The following is a 20,822-nucleotide window of genomic DNA, read 5'->3' as shown; positions in this document are numbered from 1 at the left end:
ACTACAGAACAAGGCTTTCTATGGTCCATTATTCCTAGAATAGTGCTGGTTTTATTTATTATAAATAATTTATATTACAATGGCACCCAAAATATTCCTGTACAGACATATTGAAAGACACCTGGGCCTACTTAAATGGCTTATGCTCTAAGGAGGGAAAACAAAAGAAAGAAAAAAAATTTGGAAAGGGTTACAGCATATAAACATGATGGGCATTGGCATGTCTTGTTATATCCATGTTGTTGTTGACTTTATTATTATTATTATTATTATTATAATAATCTAAAGTAAAGAAATAGTTAAATGTTAATGTTGACTCATTTATTGTAGGTGTTAAGTAGAAGTATGTCATGTGCGGGAGGGGACCCTGAATGAGGAGAGAGTAATAACTTTACACAACAATTGGTTGCCATTATTCCACTCTATCCTTAGTTCTGGGGGGTGGTAGTAAAGGGTTCATTCTTGCATTTCTTGAGGTCCCAAACCTCCCAGGGCAGGGCCTTCAATGGAACTTTGACAATTTATACCAGCTGAGGATCTGCTTCACATTCAATTACATATGTACATTGGGAGACCATGAGAGACTATCCTTTGATCGAGGTGTGTGGGCGTTTTTACATGTAACTTACGTACACTGTTATGCATATAATTATGTCAGGAGGATAGTCAGTTCTCAGTGCACAGATCTTTGTGTACTGCACACTGAAATTAAAGTATATCTCATAGACTAATTCAGACCACAGTGACATAGTTAATATCTTAAAAATCATTTAAGTGACTTTAGAAGAATGTTCTTTTTACCTGGATGGGAGATAAACAGAGCCAGAGGAAATAATTTGTTTCATTAAAAATATAAATAAAACACAATAAAACCGAGCATTAACTCAAAGTAAATCAGTTTATGGTGAGGGTAACTTTGATAAAAATCCATTTGATCAAAAACACTTATATTACTACTTTGTTCTATTTCCTCTTTTGTTCACTGTCTTTCTTGATGTGCTAGAAAAGTGGCTCTCAGCCTTTCCAGCCTACTGTACCCCTTGCAGGAGTCTGATTTGTCTTGAGTACCTCCAAGTTTCACCTCACTTAAAAACTACTTGCTTACAAACTCAGACATGAAAACACAAGTGTCACAGCACGCTAGTACTGAAAAATTGCTTACTTTCTTATTTTTACCATATAATTATAAAATAAATCAAATGGAATATAAAAATTGTAGTTACATTTCAGGGTATAGTATACAGAACAGTAAAAACAAGTCATTGTATGAAATTTTAGTTTGTACTGACTTTGCTAGTGCTTTTTATGTAGCCTGTTGTAAAACTAGGCAAATATCTAAATAAGCTGATGTACCCCTTGGAAGACCCCTGCATATCCCCACCGATATGTGTACCCCTGGTTGAGAGCTACTGTGCTAGAAGAAACAATAGAACGATATACTAGCCAGTGCACATGAGTGAGGCACGTGGTTTTATACGCTGTGACAAAGTTCCTCCTCTGCCTTGGTGGGTCCTGTGCTTATTGGCGGATTTGCTTGCCTCAGAGATTCACGGCAGTCCTCAGTTTGACCACTTTTGCTAGTGGCTCAAACCTGCCGTTCACTCAGCTAACCTCATCACTGGCCAGCATGGGGAAAAGGAAGGAGAACAATCCCCAGAGTCTCTGCTGGTCCACCTAGTGGGTCAGGGGACAGGCCAGGGACCTTCTCCTCTGGTGGGACCCACAGTCCAGGTCAGCTCCTCCTGTATCCAATAGGGAGTTGGGCGGGTAGGGGGAACCCGGGCCCACCCTGTACTCTGGGTTCCAGCCCAGGGCTCTGTGGATCACAGCTGTCTACAGTGTTTCATGTAACACCTGTGTGACAGATACAACTCCCTGGGCTACTTCCCCATGGCCTCCTCCCAACACCTTCTGTATCCTCACCACAGGACCTTCCTCCTGATGCCAGATAGCATTTGTACTCCTCAGTCCTCCAACAGCATGCCCTCTCACTCTCAGCTGACTGAAGTGAGGTCCTTTTTAAACCAGGTACCCTGATTAGTCTCCTTAATTGATTCTAGCAGCTTCTTAATTGGCTCCAGGTGTCCTAATTAGTCTGTCTGCCTTAATTGGTTCCAGAAAGTTCCTGATTGCTCTGGAACTGCCCCTGTTAACTTACCCAGGAAAAAGGGACCTGCTTAACCTGGGGCTAATATATCTGCCTTCTATCACTCTCCTGTAGCCCTTTGGCCCAACCCTGTCACAATGCATAATTTAAGGCAAATGTGGAAATAAATCTGGATCTTTAAATCCAGATCCATGTTTACTTTTCCCTGCCTCTATACATTTAGAAATGTTATAGTATTTCAAATTTTTTTTACATTTCAGTTTGTGTAAGATGATCACAGGCTAAATGAAGAAAGCAGAATCTTTTCTTCCTCAGAGAGCTATAATAATAAATTATCTGCCAGTTGTTAATCAGCATGCTATTTACCGTATATACTCATTCATAAGCTAAATATTTTTGGTAAAAAAGTGACACATCAAAGAGCGGGGGTTGGCTTATAAACGGGTCTACGACAAAATTAGATGATTTAAAACTCTATGAAATCATTGAATTGAATATCTAATACATTGTCGTTTTGTTTACCTGAAGCATTTGCAGGCATGGAGCCCCTCCGTTCCCTGTGGCCACGGTTCACCATTCCCTGTTGGCTGGGAATGGCGAACCGTGACCACAGGGAGTTGAGGGGCTCCATGCCTTCAGATGCTCCAGGTAAACAAAATGTCCTGACCCGCCAGCAGCTTACCCTGACAGGCAGGGAGCCAAAGTTTGCCGACCCATTTATTGATGTCAATACAGCAGCCTTTTAAAGTTGCAAAGGCTTTGTTTAGTGGACTAGATTGGCTTGAAAGGAATACTAAAAGAGCAGTGCTGCAGATCTGCATGACATTTGACCCACAAAATGCTATGCCTTACAAGCCAATCAGAAAAGTACAATGAACTATAGTAGTATAGCACTGGTGTCAGTCTGCTACTGTGTAATTTGATTTCTTCATGCATTTCTACCAATGGACCTCATAAGTCTCGAGCCAATATGAAAATATAACATGTAGAATCGATGGAATCTCTAATAAAATTGAAATAGCCTGTTATCCACTCAGACATACCAATCTATAGGGCTGTTTTGAAATAAACAAAAAACAATAATAATTTGACAGTGATAAAGCAGGTGACATTTCGAAATAAAGTCCTACAAAATCTATAACTACAATAATAATAATAATCTATTATAATGCGCTTCATTTCCTGAGCTGGAGAAAGATCTCAATAATTGGGTTGTTGAATGTCGACAAAATGGGTACATTGTCACTAGAACTGGAATTCATCTGCATGTTCTGCAAATGTCGAAAGATGACAAATACAAGTCAGTAAAGCCATCAATGTTTGTTGCATCAGCAGGTTGGTGTACTTGCTTTGTGAACCGTAATAGTCTCTGTCTTTGTCAGCGAACAAAGATAGTGCAAAAGCTGCTGAGAGATCTGCAAGAAAAAATCGAACCTTTCCAAAGGTTTATTATAAAATATCGAAAGGAATATGCATTTGAACTGTCACAAATAGGAAATATGGATGAAACACTGATGACATTCAATCTCCAGAGCAACAGAACAGTAACCGGTATTGGTGAAAAAACAGTTTTAATTAAAACCACTGGCCATGAAAAAATCCATTTTAGGATGGTTTTATTGTGTTCGGCAAATGGATCAAAGCTCCCTCCTGTTGTTATTTTTAAAAGAAAAACCTTGCCTAAAAACATGCAATTTCCTGCTGGTGTCATCGTATGTGCACACAAAAAAGGGATGGATGGATGAAAGTGGGACTATTGAATGGCTGGAAAAAGTGTGGAATAAGAGACCAGGAGCACTTTTCAAGAAATCTGCTATGCTCGTTTGAGACATATTCAGGGCACACAAGACGGATGAGGTGAAAAATGTGGCCAAAAATATGAAAACTACTTTGGCTGTAATACCTGGAGGCTTAACTTCAGTTCTACAACCGCTTGATGTCTGCCTGAACAAACCCTTTAAAGACAGGATACGCAAAATGTCTTCTGAATGGATGTGCTCAGGCATGGCGAAGTTGACAAAAGGCGGGAATCTTATGAAGCCCGAAATCAGTCTGGTCGCCCAGTGGCTCAAGGACCCGTGGGTGTCCATTCCGTCAGAAATGATAGAAAAATCATTTAGGAAATGCTGTATCAGCAATGCACTCGACAGGTCAGAAGATGATGCCATATTTGATGATGACACAACAGAGGCTGATGATGAGAAGGAATTGGAGTCTGAAGACGACACTGCCAACATCTACAATGACAATGCAGGTGCAGCTGTGATTGAAACTGTTTGGTGAATCAGAGACTGATTCAGACTTTGAAGGATTTTAAGACTTTTTAAAGTCTCATATTGTTCTAAGTTACTTGTTTTAAATATCCATTTACTGATTTAAAATATTGACTGTAATTTTGAAAGTGAATACATATTTGTTCAGTTATTATAACAGGTTTTTCATTAGATTACATTAAAATAATTCTAGCAAAACTTTTGAGTGTTTCTTGTGACACCAGCTTTTAAAATATAGCAGGGGTTGGAAAACTTTCGCTCCCGGGCCATCAGGTAAGCCACTAGCAGGTTGGGACGTTTTGTTTACTTGGAGTGTCTTCCAGTATATTTCCAGGAGCCAAAGTTTGCCAACCCCTGAAATATAGGGTCGGCTTATGAAAGTGTCATACAGTTTTAACTATTTTTACCTATCCATCTTGGGGGGTCAGCTTGTAAATGAACGGGCTAATGAACGAGAATGTACGGTAATATTTTTGCTTTATGTAAAATATTCTGTTTATAACATATGTCTTACTATTCCTAATGCTGCTGTTATATCATTGAAGAATAGCATAAAAAGTGCATTTATTACTCAACAGAAGTCTGGGGTAAAAAAAAATTTACTGCCTAGGCATTTATTACTGTACCAGTCTAGCCACGTCAAAAAATGTAAACAAAGTTTAATTTTCATTTTATTCTATCCTGATCTTCAGGCAAACAATTTACTTGAGACTTCTAAAAGTTATTTTGATAGTTTATATTACATATAATCAAACACAACTGGAGGATTTTTTTATTTTTATAATATTATTTTGAAAATTCATAAATTTGACAATAAATTGTTTACAGATGTCTCCTTAAAATGCAAAACTGGTGATACAGCTCCCTCTCTGTTCCTTGGGAATATGTAGGTTTTGGTTCTTTACCTGAAAATTATCATGAGTACTCTTTCACTTTTAGAGGTGGGCAATTAGTTACTGATTGTTATCACAAGAAAAAACAAGATAAACACATGTAGGTGCCTTCCTATACAGGACTTTTTTTTTTTTAACTTATTGTATCCGGAATTGAAAAAGACAAAGGTCACACAACAAATGAGAGTTGCTTTGCCACCCCAAAATCCTTCAGTTAAGGTATCTAACTCAAAAGGCTCAAAACTAAGGTACTCAATAATAATCACAAGTCCCAAAATAAAACTAGATAGATTATACATTTTAGTACATTCGCTGTTACTAAAGTAACATTGGAAAATTTGTCTTTTTTTTTTTCTATAATGACCACTGGCATTTACAAGAGAAGCATTTTTATGTTGCTGGAAGAGTCCATGTAAACAGCAGCATGTTAGGGCACATGACTGATTTTGAAATGAAAATAAATGGCACATGATGAGGTACATCTTAGAACACTCATTTAATGCCAAAATATCTGATCAGGGACTTGTGTGTCACTGTACTCCCAGGTCAGATATTTGATGTAAAAAAAGACACATTTGGGGCAAATCATACCTTACAGAGATGTGCTTGTAGCAAAATAGAGTAAGTTTCTAGTTCTTGCGCTTGCAGAAAAGATCTTGAAAATGTGACCCAAAGTATATCCTAAATACTCTCAAATGAAATAAAAGAACCCTAAATGTGTAACTTAAAAATACCCTCATGATTTTTAAGCCAACCTTATGATTATTGGGTCGAAGCTCATGATTTTTGAATGTGTGGGGTTGGCAATGCCGCAGAATTAAAAATAACATTTTAGGGACATAATATGTGGGTACTTGGGCAGTTGCCCATTTCTGAATGTTCCTTTGCGTATTAACATACTCGTTCTCTACTGGACTGTTCATCTGCAGCAGGCTGCCCGGGTCACTCGCTAGGATCATCAGGCATATTTCACACAATCAATTTCCTGCCATTGGGCAGTGGTGCACCTCAGTCTTTTCTTATCTCTGCCCCATAGCACACAGAGTTTAGTCTCCTGAGGGTTGTAATACTTCAGTCTGATTCAATCTATTGAGCTCATTGCAGGGGTAACTGAATGGGGTTTAGTGTCCTAAGATGTGCAGTAACTCAGACTAGATGATCGGGTGAACCCTTCTGTCCTGAAATGCCATGAAACTATGTGCAGTATTTGTGTTAGAAAAATGTAACAGTGGAAGAAAATGCAAAACTGTCTGTGTAATTTATCAATTCTGTGTATTCTGTTGTTTCTCTCATGCTATTCACTTGTACTGTTTCAGTTACTAAAGAACACTAGCATCAATTAATTAACAGTTTAAATGGAATTGTTTAGAAATCATGTAATTAGGAAAATGCCTAAATTAAATCTGAGTGTGCAGTTAGTCACCTAATTATGTTTAAAATGGTTGTACACTTACATAGATTACTGGCCCTGGACCATCCCAGATGTTTTTATGTTCATTGTCTATCCAATTAGCTGCTCTGCTCTTCTACTGCGCATCACATCATGACAATTTTCAAGCACTGAGCTTGGCAGTTGATGGTGGTGGTGCATAGGTTACAGATGTAGACATGCAACTTTTGTTTTAAAATTAGGTTCTGTTCCCAGCTCTGCAACTGACTTCCTGTGTGGCCTTGAGTTATGCACTTTAGCAATTTTCCAGTCTGTGAAAGGGGGTGATAATAGCCCCCATGCACACCATGGGGCTAGTCTGAGGCTAACTCTATCAGTGTTTTTATTAAATTTTTTTTGAGATCTTTACATAGAAGGTGTTACAGAAGGCAAAGTATTATTATTATTATTATTTATTTATTCATTTTCAGACAACAATGGATCCTTGTAAGGGATTAGGTGAATGGCAAATAAAATTTAATTCTTTTTTAAATGGCTTATCAATAGAAAAATATAAATCTATAAAAAGTATTTCAAGCTGTCATTGAATTCCAAGGCGCACACTCTACTCAACTACTTTCTTGTTGTGCTTTGTCCATGAATATCTTTAACAGTTTTGTCAGGTCCCCTAGCATTATTTCAAAGGCTGTTTGCTGAGTGACAGTGGAGTACACCTGTAAAGCTACATAAAATCAATCTCCCATCAAGCCTACAGATGTAATGTTGGCAAATACTAGGCTCTTTTTGTCCCACATGGTTGGAGACTAGTAGAAGCTGAATCTTTTATGGGAAATGGTAATGCAACCAATCTCTAACAGCTTGACGATGACTATTCATCAGTTCTTCTGAGGTTTAATCTACTGGAGGATTTATCATCTGTGGCAGATGTCTGTAAATACGCAAATGTATTGACGTAGTGTTCATTTTCTGCAAAAATATTGTACCACTAACTGGCAAGGGTGCTTATTACTCATGTCTTAGGGATGTCAGGGGTGCAAAGGAGTATTTTGAAATAAAATCTAGTCTATTCTGTATGAAGTCTGCAAATCTGAAGGTTTGGAAATGTGTTGAATATCATCAGATAGGCTTAGGCTGGGAGTGGGAAAATAAAATGCCATTTCTATGTACCAGATCTTCAAAGGTATTTCTGCACCTAACATTGAGTTCAGTGGGAATTAGGTGCCTAAGTGCAAAATCCTTGGGACGGATCAAACCCTCTATAAAAGGACCACTCCTGACTCAGCAGGCACAGGATTAAGGAACAGAAGCGTGAGCTTCAAAATGTTATACACTACCACAAGGCACAGGAGTTATATTAGTGAACGAATACTGCTGCTTCCCTGTCCCCAGACATCATTTGGCTAGTGGAAGCATGTAATGCAGGCCACATTAAGATTTTCTTATGAGCCCTTTGCTTACCATGCAGGAGAGGTAGGATAGAAATCCTGAGCAAGAATAGAGATTAGAACTCGGCAAAAATTGTGGAAAAATCCCCAATGAATATTTAATCAAATTCTGACTCATTTGGGGATTTGTCCATGTTCAGAATCAGAGTTGGTTGAAAAATATTTTATTTCCCATGAAAAACTTCTATATTTAATCAAATTCTAATACAAAAACATTTCAGCTGAAAACTGGTTGCCTCATGTCCCCATTCTCTATGGGCTGGATTCCCTGGTTGGACTACATCTCCCATGGTTACTATGGTCTTCCCTCTTGGAGAGAGAGTGTAGTGCATCACGTAAGGTGTAGTCTGGTTAGAGAAACCTGCCTCTAGAGGAGAACGGGGCATGAGGCAACCAAACTACAACATGAAGCACTATGAGAGCATATCCAAATCAAACTATTTCAGTTTACTTGTGTTTGATTTTTCAAAGAACTTAAATATTTTGAAATATTATTCAAAGAAAAATCAAAATTTTCCGTGAAGACAAGACTGTGAAAATTTTTTGCTTCATTAAAACCCAAATTTTCATTGAAAAACACATGGAAAAATGTTATCTCGTCTTATTCGCAGCCCAATTTTTTGTTTTGCTTTTCCACAAACATTAATGTGAGCATTCTTCATTCATAAGAGTTTGGGGAGGAGCTGCTGTTCATGTGTTTGTGGGCAAACAAGCATATTTGTGCAAAGGTGCTCTCCCCATTGTGCTAAAGTGGATTGTCTTTGTGTGTTTGGGACATGAGGGTGCTCAGAGATTGTACAAAAGGTGATTTATGTCCTAATTTCCAGAGGTGTTGAGTGCTTGAAGCTCCTGGGGAAGTCAGCAGTAGCTGTGGGTGTTCTGAAAATCTGGTGCTCTGAAAATCAGGTCAACAATAAATAAATAGACAACATGCATCAACAACATGACTCCATCTCCTTAGATGTAAGAGGAGGAGGAGCAAGTCACCCAATAAACTGATGATAACATTTTGCTCCTTTGCTCCTAAAGATGAAACTAATGCTGCAGCTTTGCTTGCAAAACATAAAGCAAGCTCCTTTAGATATTCAACCTATTATTTAACTTGTCCACTACGTAAACAAATATAACATTTTGTCATGATCAACATAAGTTTTAAAGATGACTTATGTGCAGAACCCACATCTTTCCCCATCTCAGCACAGGGTTCCAAGGTTAAATGTTTTTCTGAAATCCCTATGTGCATTTTCATTATATACAATGCTCGTTCGAACTGGAGGCGTTTACTCTGCACAGATTAGTATGCAATCAAATAAAAGTGCCATCCACCACAGCGGGTGGGCTTGGTGGAATAAACTTTGTTGGCTATATTTAGCTGGATAGAGCAATGCTCCCTAACCACAAAAATGTGTTTTCTGAACACTAAATTTGAAAAGGCAGGAATGTTTATTTCTTAACAAGCTTCACTCACCAAAGAATTGAAAACACTTGAGGGATGTAATTTATCTGAAGTCTTTTCAGCTGAAATGTTTTCATTGGATCAGGACATTTAAGCCTATACAATGAATGAAAATTACTTCATGCAAACAGCTATCAAGAGGAGGTTGTTTTCCCTTTTTTTAAAAAGCCAACACAATTTCATTAGTAGAAGAATTGATTCTGACCTGTAAAATCTCCGTTTTATAAAAACAGGCCAAAACAAAAAGCTGACCACTGGTATGTTTTATTGTTCTTTTTTAATGGTGATGTGAGCCTCCAGTTTTACAGTGCGGTTTCATAATTTCCTTTCATTTACCCTAAGTGCCTGCTTTGGGAAAGTTTCCGTTCTTTGAGAATTGGCACAGGAGCTAGTTTAACATGTTTCTGAACAAAACCTATTATTTTCTTTTGTCATCTTGACAGAGAACAAACCTCAACCATGTTTCACCAGTTAAGTCTTCCCTTCCTTATTTACAACAGCTTGCCTGCGGCACTGAAAATAAGTCTGTTAACACCTGTATAAGCAGATTGCTTTCTGTAGGGCTCAGGGTCTGTGTTTAAAAATATGCTTTTGGTCCCTCTGACTGTATGAGAATGTCCCGGGCTCCTTATTTATAATGATATTATATTATATTTCCAATGTAGCATTCACAGTAGTAGCGAGGCTCCATGTGTTCTGAAAACTGAAATACTGCCTTCATGGAATAACTCATAGGAAGTAAACTGTTTATTTCTAAACAAAACAGAATGCGTATTCCAAGATTAACATTAGCAGTAACTTTGTGTAATTCATATCACCCATGATATGTAGGCAAATCAGCTATCTGAAATGTAAAGATAACCAATTAGGAAATACTGTAGAAGGTAGAAGAACTGCTATTGCATTGAACACAGATTAATGTAAGTAAATGCATGCAAATTGAATGTTGGTTGAGCACTAAGCAGTGGAAATCTTCATTGGTTAGAGCATCACCTTAAGAGCCAGGGCTCTGGGTTCTGCTCCTGGCTTTGTTACTGTATCACTCTGTGGCCTCAGTGAAATCATTTAGGTAAAAATGTTCCAATACACAGGTGCTGAAGGTTAGCAACTTCAATCCAGATTGAGGATCCTAAATAAGTGACCTGATTTTTCAGAGGTGCTGAGCACTCACAGTTTCCACTCAAAGCAATTGGAAAATATAAAATTTTAATTCCCAAACACAAAGTCCGAATATTTTTCTGACACTTTAACCCAGTTCACCTTTTAATTAATTTTTTTTAGTCATATTTGTGGACCAGGAAAAAGTGGTTCATAAATATTGTACACTAAATACTGAACATGATTCTAATTGCATGTAGCTGTCAAGTCATTTGAAAACAAACCCTTCATTAGTGTAATTGGACCACAAATCCTGCCTGCAAAGTTGACATCACGGCAACATTCTCCATGGGGTATTTTCTCTAATTTGGTCTCAGTGCGTGTGCTACATTACCTAAGAATGAAGACAATCATCATTTGATTTAGCAGTTTTGTTATTTATGTGAAAGTTAAATAGTATAGTAATATGAGCAAAATATAAGTTGAAGACTGAATTACCACGAAAGCTTATGCTCAAATAAATTGCTTAGTCTCTAAGGTGCCACAAGTCCTCCTTTTCTTTTATCAGTTAATGGAGTCTGTTAACAAGGGTACAAGTTGTTGGGGGTCAGGGTTATGATGTTGACACTTGGTCCTTTGGATATAGACTGAGACAGCCATTCATTTCACATAGGTCACCAAACATTTTTATATTATTTATATTCTTGTAGCACCTACGAGCCTTAGTCTTGGACCTGGACCCTATTGTGCTAGGCTCTGTACAGACACAAAACAAAAAGACTGTCCAGATTTACACCCCAGCCTGACATGCACTACCTCACCCTGACCTGCTGTGTACCATCCTTGTGGACCCCACTGGACTAAAAGTTCCTTGGTGCAGTTTGATCTACTCCTATTTCAAAGTGGGGGTAGTTCAAAAAACTTTTAGTGCACAGACACTAAGTATATGGCAGGCTAATGCAAAGTAGATTTACGCTGCAGCCTGCTGGGTTCTAACTTTTCATCTAGACAAGCCCCCTCTCCCAGAGAGTGTACAAGTGAAGTATAAGACGTAAGACACCAGAGGGATGCAGACAAACCATAGGAAGAGGGCAAGGAAACAATGAGACAATATTGGTCAGCATGATAGACACTGGTCAAACGGCCATCATATGGGAAGACCTTCCAATCAGCACTAATGTAGAGCTGAAATGTTGTTTCTCCCTCCTGCCCATCACCAGTGCTATCCTCTGTGATAACCATTTAGTTGAAACAACATAAATTGATTCTCCACTCCATTTATATCTGTGTTGGTTAGAAAATGGTAATCATTTTCAGTCCAAAAATTGTATAGGAAATGGAAGAGATTGTGGTGGTTTGTGTTTTTTGTTTGTTTTGTTTAAAAAAAAAACCCTACAGATGTTTTTCTGGTGTTAGGACAAAAACATTTTTTCAGTTTTTGTTTTTCATTGAAAAACAAAGTTTTCACAAGAAGTGAATATGTGAAAATGTTCACTTCCCAACAAAGGATAATTTGTTTAATAATTTTAGTGAAAATATTTGACCACCTCAAATGCAAAGTAGGTGTAAAACATTTGTGGTCTAATGTGATAGCTTTTTACACCCACTTTACACAGGTGTGAATGGCCACACAAGGGGCAATGCAACAGAGAAGGAGACCCCATGCCTGGAAAGTTTGATCTCAGGTCATACACACTGTGGAGCTGGTTCTCCTTTTCTTTACTTACATTACTTTTACACTGGGATATTCCACAGACTTCAGTGAAGTTACTCCTGATTTACACCACTGTAAATCACTGAGAAGACAGTTGAGCTGTCCAATTAGTATGATATCTGCAAATTATCTTAGGCATTTCTAATGTGTCCATCCCCATGGTATCTAGGTATATTATCCACAGTTTACTTGATTATGGTCTTGACACCTAGTGAAGAAATGAACAGAGAAATGTAAACGTGTCAGTAATACAGCATAGGAACGCTTCCTATATTATCTGCGTAATTTACAGAGCCATTGGCATAAAGTTCAGCATGCTCTTATCTCTACAATTTGTCACATTATCTTTATTTTCTTGTTCCGTATCTCACCAAAATCTCAACTTCCCATCCTGCTGCCTTAGGCTACGAGTGTTATACAAAATTCTGAACTGAAAACAGTCTGAAAGATGGGAAAAATTAAAATAGCACAGATTACAAGTGGCTTAGTAACAGCTTCTTCCATAGGTGACAATTGGACAGATGTCGCAGGATTGGGACTGTCAAATTGTCCTGCAGTGGCTCAAAGTGCAAGTACCAACCTTAAGAAGCATAGCACAAACCCCAAATTGGTTGTGAGTTCTATACTTAGATTTCACCAACCAAGTATCGTATTTAAACTCCTAGGAACTATAACAGCCTTAACATGGAGTCACAGTCAGTCCCCTTGGGTAGTCTGATCTATCTTGCAACCCAGGTAAACTTACCTTTGTGATAGATGGTCCCTTACACCAAAGATTTCAGCAATGTGCAGGTGACTCCCAGTCCCAAAGGACCAGTCACTTACCTCAGGTCATTTGCACCTTAGATCTCACACCAAAGACAATTCTTGTAGCCACTATAATAATTTATCTAAAGATGTATTAACTAGGAAAAGGAAATGAGAGTTATTACCAAAGTTAAAGCAGGTAAACCTATATACACCCAAATTTATTCCAATCTTAAGCTACAAAAATAATAGAAAGTTCTATAATAAGCAAAGTCTACATATCCTTTAGGGGTAACCCAGGCCAACCACTGGAAATCTTTGGCTTATGCTTAGTAATTCTTGCCCTTCAGAGTCCAAGCAGCATAAAAGATACAGTTCCTCCTTGTTAGGGCTTTTTGTTTCTTCCCCACTTCTGCTTCAAGTTGCAAATTCAGCTGTTGGGAGGAACTCACTTGCACATCTCCTCTTCCGTGGGACAGGAAGGGGTGAAGCAATCAACAAAGTCTTTTATACCCTGATGTTCCACAACAGTTTGTCTGGTGTTGATGGGTCTCCTTTATTGGGCAGGATCCAGCCAATGAATGTATGGGAGTTGCCTCCCTTACCCACATTGACTCTGATTATGGACATTTTTTCTCTTATTGGGGACCTCACCTAGGAAACCTATGATTGGACATCTCAACAAGATTTGGCTCTTCACATAAATGTGCAGGAGTTGTGGGCTATTCATCTAGCCGGTCAGGCTTTTCTCCCTCACATCAAGGAAGAGCATCTACAAGTCCTTTCAGACAACACTGCATTGAAGTTCTGTGTGAACAGAAAGGGGGGAGCCAGATCAGACTGTCTCTATTAAGAGGCAATATATCTTTGGGAGTTTTGTTTTACCAATGCAATACATCTCAAAATCTCACACCTTCCTAGTGTTTAGAACAACTTGGTGAGTCACCTAAGCAGATTATTCAGCAGAGATCACAAATGGTCTCTCAGGCCAGATATTGTGAGATTCATTTTTCAAAGCTGGGATGTCCCTCCCATAGACCTGTTTGCTATTTGTCTCAATTGAAAGTGCCACTTTTTTTTGTTCCAGAACAGGTCCCAGTCAGCAGTTCTATCAGATACTTTTTTACTGTCTTGGAAAGACAAACTGTTGTGTGCCTACCCTCTCATTCTGCTCCTTCCCTGGTTCAAGCTCAAGTAGGACCATACTCCCATGATCCTAATAGTATTGGCATGGTCTTGCCAGCATTGGTTCTCCAGTTTGCTGAGCCTCTGAGCCATGGCTCCTTTGACACTACCTATAGAAACTGACCTGATCTCCCAGGACCACTGTCACCTATGACTTTTCAACCCAGCTTCTCTCCATCTTAGGGCCTAGATGCTCCATTGTTAATGCCTCAGGATGCAGAGTGTTCAGGGAATGAGAAAAATGTTCTCCTGAATAGCAGGATACACTAGATATACTTACCTGTTGAAGTAGAAATGATTATCCTTATGGTTAAAACAGGGGGGTGTTTCGACAGCTCAGGCTGCTATCCAGCATATTTTGTACTATTTGTTCCACCTGAAATTACAAGGTCTATAAAGTAGTTCCATCATTAGTCACCTGGCAGCAGTCTCTGTTTTCCCCCTACCAACTGCAGGCCGCTCTACATATTTTCTAATCTGATGTCAGTCAGATTCTTAAAGGGTCTGAACAGGTTATATCCCCATATCATGGATCCCATTCTTCCCTGGGACTTAAATCTGGGGTTAACAAGGCTGATTTGTCTATCCTTTAAAACAATGGATATCTTCTCTATGCTTCATCTCTCTATGAAAGTTGATTTTTGGTAGCTATTACATCTGTGAGAAGAGTAGTGAAGTTACATGCATTGGCAGCTGATCCTCCTTACACGGTTTATTTTAATAAGGACAAGGTTTACTTACATCTGCATCTGAAATTCCTGTCTAAAGTAGTTTTGGAATTCCACCACAATCAAGCCATATACAGACTCACATTCTTTCCTGATCTCTGGTCTCATAAGGATGAGGAAAGTCTCCATAATTGGATGTTAGAAGGGGTTGGTGCTTATGTAGACAGAACTAGATCTTTTGAGTCGTCATCACAGTTGTTCATTTCAGTTGTGGATGAAAGGCTTTTCAGTCTCAGTGCAGAGGGGCTTCATCCTTGATTTTGTCCCGCATATGCCTGTGCTATGACATTGCCCAATGTACCCCCTCCAGCCAGGGTGGACTCTACACTCATGCAGCTTCCACAGACATTTTTAGCAACTTGGTCTTCAGTACATACTTTTACTTCTCATTATGCTACATCTCAGCATTCCAGATATGATGCCAAGTTTGGAAGAGTAGTTTTTCAGTCCTTGTTCAGGTAGACTCCAAAACCTACCTCCAGTTTGAACTGCTTGTGAGTCACCTGAAGTGAAATGGATGTGTGCAATCACTTGAAGAAGAAAAACTGGTTACTATTTTGTAATAGTTGTTCTTCAAGACATGTCGCAAATGTCCGTTCCCTGACCCAGCCTCCTTCCCTTCTGTATGGCATCTTCTCATAAGAAGGAAGTGAGGGAAGTCTGAGGTGGCTCTGCTCTTTACACCATTGCACAGCAGCGTGAGGCAGCAGAGGCCTCCAGGCGTTGCCCCAACAGGACCCGAAGGGAAAAGTCTCCAGTGCTGGTGCTGTGGATGCACAGACACCTGAAGTGGAATGGACATGTGTAACACATCTCGAAGACCAACAGGTTACTGGCCATTGCTTTCTTTGATTGTGTGACTATATGGTCAGTGCATGCTGCTTAGCTGAGCAACCTGGCATCTTGCCTTCATGCTACTCACTGGAATCACAGAAGCTGGAGATAGAAAATAGGTAAGAGGTCATTGGCTCTGTCCTTGCTCTCTTCTCTCTCTCTCCTATTTTTGGAATAAAAAAGAAAGAAGCATCACAATCACCCACTCTCTCTGAAAACCAGAGACTCTTTCCCTGCCAGTTGTGATTTTTTTTTAAAGAACATTTGTTAACATCTGTACTTTAGCTATTATGTCACGTGCCCGTCATTTGTCTGAGAGAGTGATGCATGTATACGTAGGGGTGGGGGTGAATGAAGATGAGTCTGGGTGAGTAATTAACTGCTGAAGAGGATTAATGGAGTAACTCAACTATTCTCTTCATGAGTAGTGTATTGGCAGACACATTATTGTTATCATTAGACAGGGTGCCTTGTTCTACACCGCTTAATTTTTTACAATTTACTTAGCATATCAGAGGCCAGAAAGAGGTTCCAGTCCCTACTGAGTTCCCTCCTAACATGTAGCACAGTCGTGCCCCCATTTACGCGTGTGACTGGTGCTATGGAGGAAGATGGATTATGGTAAGTCATCAAGAAGTGCAAACGAGATTAGAAAGTGTTCCATGCTCTAAAGATGCACTCTTCATTTCATAATGGTCCATTATATGTATGCTTCACATTTTTAATAGAGCCGCAGAGAGCTGTTTTCTGAGATTCACTACTGAACGGTCCATTTGAGTCACACACATGAAAAATGCAGGCTTTGCCTTCCTATTCACTGACGAGGCTTGTGTCCATTGTTCTTTCCCCTTGCTGTATAACAATATGCCAACTCCTTCCATGAAGGAGCCTCTGAATCAATGCTTACATCCCATGGTTGCCCTTGAACTATTCTTGTTCTGAATGTCAGTTTGGAGATGTAGAAGAGTTTATTAAGAGATTTATTTGGGAAAATCAGATTACTAGGTACTTTTGATATTAGGTTCCATGCTGAAAAGGGCATTTTCATTTAGAACACAGAACATTTTTAGCCTTGCTATTTTAAAGTCAATAATGAATTAAACCTCACCAAAGTCTTGGCGATTTACCTCAAATAAGCACCCCGAAGTTCAGGTGTTCAGCCTAACCTCTCTGTTGCAAGCAAGCTGTAAAATTGGGCTGGGAATCATATGGGAACGTATTTTTCTTTTGATGTTTCCATTAATTAGTGCTTCAAATTAAGCCCCTTAGTCTGATATTTCAGCATGTTTTATCCTAACTAGAACCCAGAAGCTGGAGAAATAGACAGCAAGAACTAGATTTTTAGCAATATTTAGGTACCTAAAGATGAAGTAGGTACCTAATGGGCTTTTCAAAATAACTAGGTGCCAAATTCCCATTGAAATCAGTGGGAGTTAGGCATAAAATCAATGGAAGTAAGGCACCTAGTTGTTTTTGGGAATCCCACTAGGCACTTATTTGCATCTTTAAGCCCCTAAATACCTTTAAAAATCTGGCCCTAAGACATCCCCTGTGAGGCAACCTGAAGTGTCCTGAATGTATGTTTGGGACCAAACCTGGGTAAAATGGTGTTCTATCCCTAAAGCAATGTGTCCACCTTTGCAATTTGGAAAGCTAAGAGGCAAATAACTTTCAACTCCAGAATCATGAAGCTGGATAACTTTATGTGCCTGCGCCTCTTCAGGGATGGGTGTTTGAGGCTTAATTTCCATAGTTAATATTTGTCCAATGTTTTGAAGATATACAGCGCTGTTATGTATGTAAGTAAATGCTATGTACTATTTTGTTACTTAGTGCTCTCAGCTTGGCAACATTTTCCAAGATCACACAGATCTAATATTTTAATACATTGTAGGATATCTTCACCTACAGTAAATCAGCAGAGCTCAGTTGAAGTCAATGCAAATATAAATGAATTAATATTAGAAAATATATAGGATATACACATGACTGTACATCACATCTTGTCCTTGTGGTCATACTATACATGTCCATTATAGTAGTTTGTGTGTTCTTGTTAATGCACTCAGTATATGTTAAGATTCCAATGAGCTGCCTACTATACTTGTTAGCAATATAAAGGAATACAAATGAATATAGTTAAGGATTTTTCTGTTTTAATTCTGTATCTCCCATTCTCTTTTAATTACTGTACTAATGGGATGGCCAATAATGCACTTTGTAAAATACCAAATAAGATGATGTTTTTTTTTCAGAATATACTGGTTCTGCCTCAATGCACTGAGTTTCCACAAAGGAATCTATAGTACATGTTGGTATTTCATTATGTACCAGATATGACTCACATTTGTTTTAACTGAAAAAAAAATCCACACATTATTAATTCTCATTCTAGACAACCTAGTAATTAACCACTGTATGCTAACAAGGTTTTTTATGTTGTACATATGGTACTATAATACCATAAGCAATTTCATTATTATTTATAGTTTATAGGCATTGTAGTAGCACCTAGATGCCTTTTCATTTTGGGGGAGATTTTATTTATTTCCTTTCGTTTGTTTGTGCCTGTCTCAGACTGTAGATGTACCAAACACATTAAAAACACAAACTTCACCACTAAACCAAATAAATCCAATAAATCTTACAAACAGGCCTCATTCAAAAAAAGTAAGATAGCCATGTGGGTTTGTTGTCATTGGCTATCTATGTGATAGCCACGGTTACATATAGTGAAAATTAAAAGCTACTAACACATTATAGAGCATTTGACAATCATCATAATAATGTCCCTTTTATAGGGTGTGTGTACAGGTCCCATAGAAACTTGAAGAAAGCCCAAAAGAGAGGTATTCATTTTTGTACCTTCAACCATCAGCTACTTCATTTACTAGCAACACCCAGATTTCACAAACAAACTTTATCCCCTGAGGAGTTCTTGGGAACTCACTCTAGCATCATACCAATGCTTGTTAGAATCTAAGTTTTTTCAAGCTACAGCTGTAACAATGCAATTGGCATTCTTCAATTGCTCTCTCAATTTTGCAGTATATTGCCCATATTGTTGTCTGAGTTGTCACAACATAAGTCTGTGGGCAATGTGGGTTCTTGGCTATACCTCAGGAAGTATGATGTAACTCCAGAAGCATCATGCTTTATGTCATTATAAGCATGCCTGTCTCAGTAACTATAGTTACGTTTTGCATGAGCTTTTACTTTTACTTGGGTGCCTTTTATGGGCCAAACTAGTGTGAGATCTAATCATCCTGGGGTATTCCCAGCATTCAAGAATTAATACCATAAGGTGAGCAGATCTCATGTTTTTTCCACTCCATAAATGGGAGCCTGAACAATTATAGAAGCTTGTGAAAATGTAAACAAATACAAATCACCAAGAGTTTAAATACAAATAACCAACTCTCTACACATTCTCTTTGCTTATATGTGTGGCTACTAAAATCTAGCTTCCTGAATGATCTGGTTTTGCAAAGTTACATACAATGTCTCAAATACAAGAAAGAAAATGGCTAGATCATTGGTGGTAAGAAAGTTCCTTGGGGCTATTGTCATATTTGGGGGTAGCAGAGCGGATGGCAAGTCCTTTATTACATAGAACTCTGAGAGGGCTTGTTATGTTCCGTATTTTCTACAGCGTGGCTGTTGGTATCAGGAAGGCTCAATTCAAAGTCTGAACAAAAAGTTTAACTTTCAGAATAGTGTTCTGAGCCAAATGGTGCAGCCACCTTAATTTAGTTTAAATTTTCAAATGATTATTTTCACCAGAAACCCATTCTGAACAACCGGTGATCATCAAAACCTATGGGAAGCTTAGACACGTGGCAGTAGACCTCCAGCGGATATATGTTCATGGTGCAACTGCAAAGATGGCATAAAGTTCCCTTTCATGCTCCCTGATTCTGATTCCAGTATGTATTGGCCTAATTCCTTTGGCTATGGCTTTGCTACGAGCTGGGGGTGTGATTCCCAGCTTGCATAGGCATACTAGTGCAAGCTCTCATCTGGGCTAGCATACTAAAAATAATAGGATAGCCATGGCAGCATGCTAGCCACCCTGAGTATACACCATGCTAAACCCATGGGTACGTACTTGGGCAGTTAGCCAGCACCACTATTGCTGAACTACCATGGCTACACTACTATTTTTAGTGTGCTAGCTTGGATGAGAGCTGCCACATTAGCAGGGAGCCACAACCCTAGCTCCAACTGTAGACAGCCTTTTTGTCAGTGCATTCAAGTGGTCAAAATGGCCATCAGCAATTGGAAAAGTGTAGGGAAACCTTGATTGTCACCCTGTGCCGGCAGTAGGGAGGGGGCTGGTGTTGGAAGTCTGTACTTTGTATACCACTGGAGGGATCCATTTCACTGGGGTATCATCTCATAGCCAGTTAAGAGGGGTTAGACAGGCTCTGCCAGTTGTGTGTCACAATGTAGCTGCACTGCAACTTAGTATCTGGCCTGCTATATGAATATATGTGGAGCTGCTGTTGATGAGATGAGCAACTGAAGGCCACACCCTGCTCATCTTGCCCTCATGAGTCCTCCAACCAATGTCAAAGGTAACTACTCACATGAGGTGGGTAGTTGTAGGCCCTGACTGAATGCATGTATTGTACATTCCAAAGGCTGAGGCAGAAATTGCCGAGAATCCCGTGACTGAAATTCACAAAAAGGTTGAAGGTAGTCTGAATCTGACAAGGATACTGAGAAGAAACCCAAGGCACATTGGTAGAGCATGAGAAGTATGGCCATGCTATTTGTGTTTACTTTTCTCTGTGCAGTTACTTGGCTTGTTGAGCTATTTGGCTTTGACCCCATGGAACTCCCTGCGGGGATGTTAAAATATCCAGAAAGCAGTAGAGCTTGAGCTCTCCATACCCAGGAGGCTGAGGACACTTGGTTGGTTTATGTTGCTCATTTTCAATAGAGTAAAT

This window comes from Lepidochelys kempii, chromosome 6 (assembly GCF_965140285.1).
Source record: "Lepidochelys kempii isolate rLepKem1 chromosome 6, rLepKem1.hap1, whole genome shotgun sequence".
NCBI lineage: Eukaryota > Metazoa > Chordata > Testudines > Cheloniidae > Lepidochelys > Lepidochelys kempii.
Note: the sequence above shows the minus strand (reverse complement) of the source record.